Genomic DNA, 10662 nt, shown 5'->3' with positions numbered 1-10662 from the left:
CCTATTTATTTCGCTTAGAAGTATGGCCTCATTGTGCATCCATTTAGCTGTAAATGTCTCTAATTTCTAGTTTTTTATGGCTGAGTAGTACTCTATTTTATTTTTTTAAAACCCCACATTTTCTTCATTCAGTTTCTAGTTGATGGGCAATTGGCCTGTTTTCAAGTTTTACCTATTACAAACTGTGCTGCTATGAACATGGGTGCACATATATCACTGTGGTATTATTACAGATAGGTAAGTTAATTAGATACTGTGTAGGGAGTTAGACAGGGCCGCCCTCAAGGAGCCAACACAACATGGAGCTAACATGGAGGACAATCAAGACACAGTCACTGAAGGCCAGAATTGTAAAAGGAAAGAAACTACCATAACTTTGTGCTTCTCCTGGGGATAAATAGCAGTGATTGATACTCTAAATAGGTTTCAATCACCAGGGTGGGGGGCCAAGGTCTTAACCCAGCCTTTCCAGGAAATATCCCTGACTCCAATCCTTACTGAAAATCCTTGTATACACTTGCTATCAGACTTGCTCCCCCATTTGACCCCATTTAATCAATACTACCTGGGTGACTGTACTTATAATCTTATTGGTTGGTCATGATTTTGCCTCACCTCATGCCCACCTTGTAATTTTCCATTGGGTGTTACAGTTTTGTACCATTTTGTACCTTCCTTGCCACGTGGCTTTGCTGTATAAAACATCCTTGAAAATTAGGGAGAGCAGGCAACCTACTTTCCAGTCCCCCTTCTGTCTCTCTTAGACAGAATCTTTCTTTCCCTCAATAATTTATTCCTGCTCTTAACCTCCATTGTTCCTAGAATTCATTCTTCAATTTTAGAGGACACAAACTCTCATTTCAGATATCTAGCAGGTTTGGGAGTTACATCTCTTCCTCCTATATCAGTATGATCCTTTTAATTCTTTGGGAGAATAGCTGGGTCAAATGGGACTTCCAATCGTAGTTATCTGATGTATCTCCATACTGATTTCCACAGTGGTTGCACCAGTCTACACTCCTACCAGCAATGGAGCAGGATTCCTTTTTCCCCACAGCTCCATCAGCATTTGTTATTGGTTGATTTCATGGTAGCAGCCATTCTTTCTGGGATTGAGGTGGAATCTCAGTGCTGTTTTTATTTGCACCTCTCAAATGACCAGTGATGTTGAATATTTTTTCATATGTTTATTTGCTATTTCTACTTCTTTGTCTGAGAAATGTCCGTTAATTTCAGGTGCCCATTTTTGGATTTGGTCATTAAATTTGAGAGGTCTGTTTTTTAAAATTCTGTATATATTCTAGATAGTAGATATTTGTCTGAGGAACAGCTGGGGAAAATTTTTTACCACATTGTGGGTTGTTTCCTCACACTGTTGGTGGTTTCTCTTGCTGTGCAGAAGCTTTTTAATAGGAAGAGATCCCACTTGTTGATTGTTTGTGCTAGTTCACATACAACTGAGGTTTTGTTCATGAATATTTTTCTATAGCAATGTCTTTAAGAGTTTTACCTAACCTCTCTTCCAGCCGGTTTAGTGTTTCTGTTTTAATGTCTATATCTTTAATCCACTTGGATTTTAGTTTATTGCATGGTGAAAGACATGGTTCTAGTTTTAATCTCTGGCAAGATGAAACCCAGTTTTTCCAGCACCATCTATTAAAGAGGCTATATTTTATCCAGTAAGTGTATTCGGCTCCTTTGTTGAAGATGAGGTGGCTGAGTGTGTCTGGAGCTGTTTCTGCATCTGCTAACCTGTTTCACTGGTCCTCAGGTCTGTTTCTTTGCCAGTACCATGCTGTTTCTGTCACAATAGCTTTGCAGCATCATTTCAAGTTGGGGATTGTGATACCCACACCTTGTCTTTATTACCTAGAATTGCTTTTGCTATTCTAGATCTCTTCTTCTTTCAAATGATTTTTTGTATTGTTTTCTTGAGGTCTGTGAAGTATGTTGCTGGGATTTCAATTGGGATTGCATTGAATCTATATAGCAGTTTTGGAAGTATGGCAATTTTCACTATGTTGGTTCTTCCTATCGAGGACAATGGATATTTTCCCATTTTCTAATATCATCTTTGATCTCTTTTTTCAGAGTGCTATAGTTTTCAGAGCAGAGGTCTTTGATTTCTTTTTTAGGTTGATTCCTAGGTATTTCCATTTTTTGCTGCTATTGTTAAAGGTATTGTTTGCCCCATTTCTCTCACAGCGAGTCTGTTGCTTATGTACAGGAAAGTTATTGATTTTTGTGTGTTGACCTTGTATCCAGCTACTTTACTGAATTTCTAGAAGACTTTTGGCAGAGTTCTTGGGGTCTTCTATATAGAGTATCATGTCACTTTCAAATAATGACAATTTGACTTCTCCATTTCCTATATTTATTCCTTTTATTTATTTCTCTTGTCTAATTACTGTGGCTAATGTTTCCAGAACTACATTGAACAGGAGCAGTGATAGTGGACATCCTTGTCTTATTCGTGATTTTAGTATGAAGGACTTTCAGTTTTGACCATTTAGTATTTTGGCTGTTGTTTTTTTCATAGATGGCTTTTATCAGTTTGAGGTAGAGACTGTCTATTCCAAATTTTTGGAGGGTTTTTATCATGAATGCATGTTGGATTTCGTTGAACAGTTTTTCTGCATCTATTGAGATCATCATATGATTTCTATCCTTGGCTCTATTAATTGTAATAAATGTAATAAATTACATTTATTGATTTGTGTATGTTGAACCTTCCCTGTATGAATCCCACTTGGTCAGGGTGTATGATTTTCTTGATGATCTTCTGCATTCTATTTGCCAGTATCTTATTAAGTATTTTTTCATCAATTTTCATTAGTGAGATTGGCCTATGGTTCTTTTTTTCAGTTGAGTCTTTCTCTGCTTTGGGGATAAAGGTAATGCTTGTTTCCAGGAATTAATTCAGGAGTATTGCTTCCCTTTCAATTTCATTGAAGAGTTTATACAGTAGTGACAATAGTTTCTCTCTATAAATGTCTTGTAGAATTCAGCAGTAAAGCCATTAGGGCCTGTGCTTTTCTTAGTTGGTAAGTTTTTAATGAAGTCTTCAATTTTGTTGATTCTTAATGGGTTGTTTAGAATTTTTAGGTCTTCTTCATTCAACATTGGTAATTCATATGTATCTAGGAATCTCAGTTTCTTCTGTGTTTCCATCTTATTGGTGTATATATTCTCAAAGTAGGTATTGATGATCCTCTGGATTTATGCTGGGTCCGCTGTAATTTCACCCTTTTCATTCCTAATTGCATGGATTTGGGCCTCTTCTTTCCTTTTTTTGATAAGGTTGACTAAGGATTTGTCAATTTGGTTTATTCTTTTGAAAAACCAACTCTTAACTTCATTGATTTTTTGTATCATTCTCTTAGTCTCCACTGCATGAATTTCTGCTCTGATCTTTATAATTTCATCCCTAATATGAGCTTTGGGTTTGACCTGCTCTTTTTTCTAAAAGTGAGTTTCAGAATCAAATTGTTTAATTGAGCTCTTTTCCTAATATGAATATTCACTGCTATGAATTTCCCTTGTAAGTCTGCTTTCATTGTGTCCCATAGATTCCAATATGATGTAGACATTGTCATTTAACTGTAGAAACTGTCTGATTTCTTAATTTCTCCTGTGACCCATTGGTCATTCAGAAGTATGTTGTTCAATTTCCATGTGTTTATGAAATTCTTGTGGTTTCTTTTGCTATTGATCTCCAATTTCATCACACTATGATCTGCTAATGTATAGGGGATAACTTCAATTCCTTTGCACTTAAATGTGTTCTGCAAGTATATGGTCTATTTTGGAGAATAACCCATGTGCAGCTGAAAAGAATGTGTATTCTGATTTTGTGGGGTGGAGCACTCTGTAAACATCTCAAGTTCATTTGTTCAAGAGTTTGAGTTCTAATACTTCATTGTTTAATTTTTGTCTAGTTGATATATCCATTTGTACAGTAGGGTATTGAGGTTCCCACTATTGTATTAGTGCTTATATTATTTTTCATATCTGTTAGTATTTGTTTTATATAGTTGGGTGAGGTAGTGTTTGGTGCATATATATTTATGATTGTCATGTCTTCCTCTAGATTGTGCCCTTTACAATGATGTAGTGTCCTTTTTTGTCCCTCTTAATCAGTGTTGGTTTGAAATCCACTTGATCTGCAAAGAGGATAGCTACTCCTGCTTTTATTTGGGTTCCTGTTACATTGAGCAGTTTTTTACCCTTTAACTTTTAGTCTACAAGTTTCTTTTTTAATTGTTTCTTGTATGCAGCATATTGTTGGATCTTGCTTCTTGACCCATTCTACAAGTCTATTTCTTTTGACTGGTGAATTGAGACCAGTAACATTGATGGTTATAACTGACATGTATTGCCTTATCCTTGTCATGACTTTTTCTTTTTGCTGGATTCTCTCCCTTTGCATTTAATTTCCTATCCTGCCTGATGGATTCATTCTGCTAGGATTTCTGGGGTTGTGATCATCATTATCTTTTCTATGATACTGCTTAAAATTTTTTGGAGTGCTGGTTTGATATTCATGAAGTTCCTTAAGGTGCTCTTTGTCATGAAAGTATTTTACTTCTCCATCAATTTTGATACTTTTATAGGGTACATAAATCTGAGTTGGAGATTATTTTCCTCTAGGGCTTTAAATACATCACTCCAAGCTCTTCTTGCCTTGAGAATATGTATGCAGAAGTCTACTGTGATTCTGATGGGCTTTCCTTTGTATGTGGTTTGTTTCTGTTCTTTAACTACTTGTAGAATTTTGTTCTTCTCTTGGGTTTCTGGAATCTTAACTATTATATGACTATGTGTGGATTTTTTTTTGGTCATGACTAGTTGGAGTCCTATATGCCTCACTTATCATATGTCAATTTCTTTTTCCCTAGTAGGGAAATTTTCTGCCATTACTTCTGTGAAGTTTTTTTTGCACCTGTTTCTTCATTGATTCCAATCAGTCTTACGTTATCTTCTTTGCACTGTTTAGCAGCTTCTGGGTTGATTTCTTGTGTCCCTTACTATTTGTAAGAAATTTTTCTTTTTCTGGTCACTAATTGCAATCCTATCTTCTATATCTGAAATTCTGTCCTCACACTGGTGTATTCTGCTGCATAAACTTTCAATGGAGTTTTTAATCTCCTGAAAAATCTTTTTGCATCTCTTTTATGGATTCCATTTGTTTCCTATATTGGGATTCCATCATGTTTCTCAGCTCCTCTATTTTTTAAATCTGTGTCTGTCTGCTCTAGATTTATTAATCATGTCTTGGACTATGGCCAAAATCTTTGTTGTTACCAGAGAAATTATTTCTGATTTCATTTTTTTCCAGATCCTCTTTTGTTGCCAGTTCAGGGAATCCAGGTGATTGACTATTAGATTGTTCCATCTCACTGCCCTTTGAAGTTGCCTTAGGTGATCTGGAAGTCTGGTTTTGAGACTTGTTTACATGTCTCATTTCAATAGATACAACCTGTTGTGCCTTTGATGAGGCCACTTTTTGTTCACCCAGTGGTCTTCAATTCTCAGCAAGCCACCAAGGGGCCTTTTCCTCTGCTGCTCACCAGTGCACCAATTTCTGGGTTCAGAATGGTGGCCTTCTGGATCCCTGAGCTGACCCATTGTCTGGGTAGGCTTCTGGTTGGGGCCTGTGCACACTTGGGATGTACCTAGCCTCTGGCTAGGGCCTGCCCTCATATGTAGCTATTGTCTGGGAGTGCCTTTGGCTGGGGACTGTGCATCCTAGTCTCTAGTGTCTGAGTAGGCTTCTGGCTAGCTTTTGTGTGCACTTACCGATGGTATCAGGGAAAGCTTCTGTCTGTTGCTTGTGTGCTTGTGCAGCTCTTTCCCAGGCAGGGCTTTAGCTCGGGCCTATGTGCCCAAGCCATTGGGGTCAGTGTAGGTCCCTTGCTGGATCTTCCTGCAGCTGTGCTTCTCTGGTTCACACCAGAGCTGGCACAGATCTGCATGCACTTACCAATGGTATCAGGCAGGCCTCTGACTGATGCGTGTGTACCTGTGCAGTCTTTTCTGGGTGGGTTTTTGGCTTGGGCACACCCAAGCCACCAGTGTTGGGGCATGGCCTAGCTGGATCTACCTACAGCCTCTCAGAATTCATCCATTTATAATTCTGCCATGTAAACATGTTTTCTGTAGATTTCAATATCTTCAAAGTATATGACCAGACCCCCACTCTTCAGCCAAAAGTTTGACTTTATTTTCAAATCTATGTAACACTTTTAAATAAAGTATTTGGGTATTATTTAAGTTATTTAAATAATATTGAAACAGTGTTAAAAAGTAAAAATAACAAAAGATTATGGTCTAGCTGAAGTGAATTTGTTTTAATATACTATGCTCTACTGTATACACAGAAATGATAGCTAAAAGTTAAAAGTAGAAAATTAAATAAAGCAAAAACAAATGTAATAGAGACATAAATGGTGAACAGGAATGAATCTCACATTTCTGTACTATAAGAATGAGGAACTAGTATTAGCTGATAGCTATTACAGGCTATCAGAACAAAATGTTCTCCATGAAAGGTGAATAAAAGTTATAATCACCACTTAAAGCCAGAAGGTAAGATAAGTCTATTTTATCATGAGAGAGGTGGGAAAAAACTGCTAAAACCCCGGGGAAGTTTAAGGCTCTTTTATACTGGTGTGGTAAGGCTTGACAGAGTGGCTGCAGGTTGTGGAGAAGGGAAAGCCATTATCTGTGATATGATAAATCAAAAATAAATCTATCTTCACCTCTGGACAATGAATATAGTACACACTAGCTCTCTAGAAGTAAACAGCAACAGTTTAAATCATAGTCATCATCTAGAATAAAAATCAAAGCGGTAAAGAAATTGTACTTGGCTGAAGGCTTGCATTAAATAGCTGTCAATGGACTAGTCAGGGACATTCATTTTCCCTGTTTCCCCTTCTTCTCTCAAACCTCACGGTTAATGAGTTATAATTTATAGTAATTCATTCCTATGATGCTTTTTCCTGGGAGAAGGTGAATTTCAAGGCTGAATAATTACTTGATGAGGAGGCTATTAAACAGTACTGATTTACTAGAGTTCTCTGGTACTTGGGTATTAATACCCTAGAGAACACCCTCTCTGCTCTCCTTGATGTTATCTTGACTACTAAAGACTACATTTAGCCATGGCTCTTCCCTATACACATCATCAGAAAGAATAGTGGATAACACTGACTCAAAATAACAAATTCGAAATCATATCTACTTCAAAAACAACAAAAAACTATTAGAATTATCAGAACTGAGAAACTATGACTATTGAACTAAAAACTCGAAATAAACATAACTAGATTATACAAAAAAACTATCTGAAACAAGAACTACAATTTTTGAAAGTGGAACTACTAGGCAAAAGTGTAGTTATTAAATATAGATGAGATGGTTAATAGAGAAGATAAAGCTAAAGAACTACTTAGTGAATCAGAAGATCACTTTGAAGAGTTCTCCAAGAAGAAAACAGAGAAAAATCATTTGAAGATATATAATAAGAGATATACAGGATAAAAGCAGTAACAATGCACAAAACTTGGTCCCCAGAAAAAGAGAAACATGAAGTGAATAAATTTTGAAGAAATGATGGAAATAAATATACAAGAACTAAAGAATGTTGAAAGTGACAAAGAAGTAAAAGCAGCAAATAAATATATGAAAAAATGTTCCACATCACTGGTCATTCGAGAGATGCAGATGAAAACAACACTGAGATACCACCTCACCCAACAAAGAATGGCTGCTATCAAGAAATCAATCAATAACAAATGTTGGCGGCATTGAGGGGAGAAAGGAACCCTTCTCTATTGTTGGTGGGAGTGCAGACTGGTGCAACCACTATGGAAATCAATATGGAGATACCTCAAAGAGCTGGAACTAGAGGTTCCATTTGACCCAGCCATGCCTCTGCTGGGTACCTTTCCAAAGAATTAAAGGAATCATACCACAGTGATATATGCACACCAATGTTTATAGCGGCACAATTTGTAATAGCTAAATCTTGAAAACAGCCCATTTGCCCATCAGTTGGAAATTGGATAAAGATGTGGTTTTTCTATAACATGGAATACTACTCAGCCATAAAGAATGACAAATTAGATTCATCCATAGGAAAATGGATACATATTGAGGATATACTCCTAAGTGAAATAAATAAGTCACACACATGTAAATACCAAATAGTTTCTCTGATGTGAAAAGCTATAATAGTACATAAGGTCCTAATGAGATAATTGACCATGTGAAATAGGAAGAAAAGGGCTAAAGGTGTAGGGAAAATGGGGAGGGTAGGGGAAAGGTAATAAGGGAAAAGAAAAAAATATGAGAAAATGAAAAAATGGAAATAAAGTGTTTGTAAATGTGGAGGGGAGGAGGGGGTGAAGGGAGGGCACGGACAAGGGGAAAAAAGTGAGAACCAAGACCTGTCATGTAAAGGTACAAGATCCCAATAATGAATGTAATTGTACTGTATACCTAAAATGTATCAATAAACTCAATAAAAGAAAAAAAAACAGCTTCTGTGGCCACTTTCTCGCAGGGTTTCAGGGTTTCATAGCATAAGTTTCAGTGCCATTCTTTCAATTAAAAAAAAAAGGTAACTAAACACAGTTGTCAGCAGCTGCTTCGTTCACACACTAATCAACCAAAGCTGCTGCAATCCAGCATTTTAAGACCAACTGGAAGTCTCTGTGGAGCACTCTTCCAGTACCGTCAGCAAAATCAGTCCTACCAAGATAAAGCAGAAATGAGGTTGGTAGGCTAAGATTCCAGGAGTCCCTGTTTATAGGACCGGCTTTCTAACTACTGGGTTTTTGATTTAGGGAGAGGGGATTCACAACCTTCAAAATTACGCCTCAGCTTCAACAAGTGTGTGTCTGTGCGGACAAAAGAGGCAGCCATTCTTCTCAATTACCATTAGTTGCTGCAAGGTTTGAAATAAGAATAAAGACTTTAATGAATTAACACAAGCTGGCAATGCATTTGTGTGTGTGTGTGCTGGAATAGACTCAGACAACCTTAATAAAAGAAAGAAGTGGGTTGGGGAGTGCACTGTGCCTGGGTCACAAAGACATCTGCTTTTCCTATCTGTAGAAAATGCATATTGCAAGGAACTAATTCCATTTTCTTGGCCCCAACCACCATTCCTGCATCTAGTTAGCTATGATCAAAGTTGGTGCGTTGATAAGCTGGAAGGAAGGAAGAATGGCTACACTAAGATTTATTTGAGCTGGGTGCGGTGGCACATTCCTGTAACCCTAGCACTCAGGAGGATGAAGCAGGAGGACTGTCACAAATTCAAAGCAGGAGGTGGGGGGCAGCAGGAGGAGATGACATGTGTTCAGAAAAATTATACTGTGCATATTACCTTTCTGCATAAACTGCTGTTGTTATTTTCCTTTGGTGGACCTTGTAATTTATTCAGTATATAAAAATATGTTTTATATGTGCAATTAGAGCCAGTAGAGCACTTATTTGTAGTAATTAGTCAAATTGCAATCTTCCACTCATTAGTGAAATTATTTGATCAAAATCTTTCTTCTCCATCAAATTAAACTCCCTGAAGGTAGGGATAGAGTTTGGTTTTGCTTACAATTTGTATTCCCCAGAGGTGCTCTTAGTTTCTGATATGGAGTAAGTTCTCAATACAATTTTGTTAAATGTGTTGACAAACTGACACTTCTACAGGAAAACTAGAGAGCAAGAAGTACATGTTATTGTAAAACCTAAACAGGGCTGAAAATCAGCTTGTATGTAACAATTTAATGGTAGAAAAGTGATATTATCAGTTAGATCTTTATGCTCTAGACTTCTACAAATGAATAGTTATCATCTGCACCTGGTAGCACATATCTGTAGTCCAAACTACTGTGGAAATTGAGGCAGAAAGACTGCATGAGCAAAGTAGTTTCATGTCATCCTAGGCAACATGGGGGGCCCCGTACTACAAAGACAAAAATCTAAAAACAACCGATATTTTTAAAGAAAGGAAAAAAATGTAGTTATCCTTTTCCTAGTTACTAATGTAAGTCTTAGATTGTACTATAGGGATAAGAATTAAGAGCGGAAGGGCTGGGTGTCAGGCTCTGTTGTTGAATACACTTGCCTAGCAAGCACAAAGCCCTGGATTTGCTTTCCAGTGCCACAAAAACAAAAAGAGAGGGATTTGAGATAGAAGTCTAATTCTCCCATACATGTAGTAAAATTTCTGTAAAAATAAATAAATAGAAGAAAAAGAATAGAGGAGAGGGAGGGTGAGGGAGGGAAAGGGGAGAGAGAGGGATCCAGGGCAGAATACTAGTATGCTCCATTCAAGGCAACCTGCCTTTCATTCCAAAACTCATAGTCTTTTTGGTAAATTTTAGCATGCTGTCCAGAATGTGTTTGTCATATTATGTATCGGTAAGAGCCTTTACTATTTTTTCCAGCCCTCATTTTTTATTTTGATAAAGGTACTAAGTTCCTTAGGTTAGCTTCAAACTTGTGATCTTTCTGTCTCAGCTTCCCAAATAGCTTGGATTTCAGGCATATGTCACTAGCCTGGTGTAGGCCTCTTTTCTCTTTCTCTTCCTCTTCTTCTTCCTCTTCCTCTTCCTTCTTCTTCTTCCTCTTCCTCTTCCTCTTCCTCCTCCT

Source organism: Fukomys damarensis, unplaced genomic scaffold, assembly GCF_012274545.1.
Source record: "Fukomys damarensis isolate Sample0158 unplaced genomic scaffold, DMR_v1.0_HiC HiC_scaffold_3, whole genome shotgun sequence".
Taxonomy (NCBI): Eukaryota; Metazoa; Chordata; class Mammalia; order Rodentia; family Bathyergidae; genus Fukomys; species Fukomys damarensis.
The sequence above is the reverse complement of the archived record's forward strand: the minus strand, read 5'-3'. Positions refer to the sequence as shown.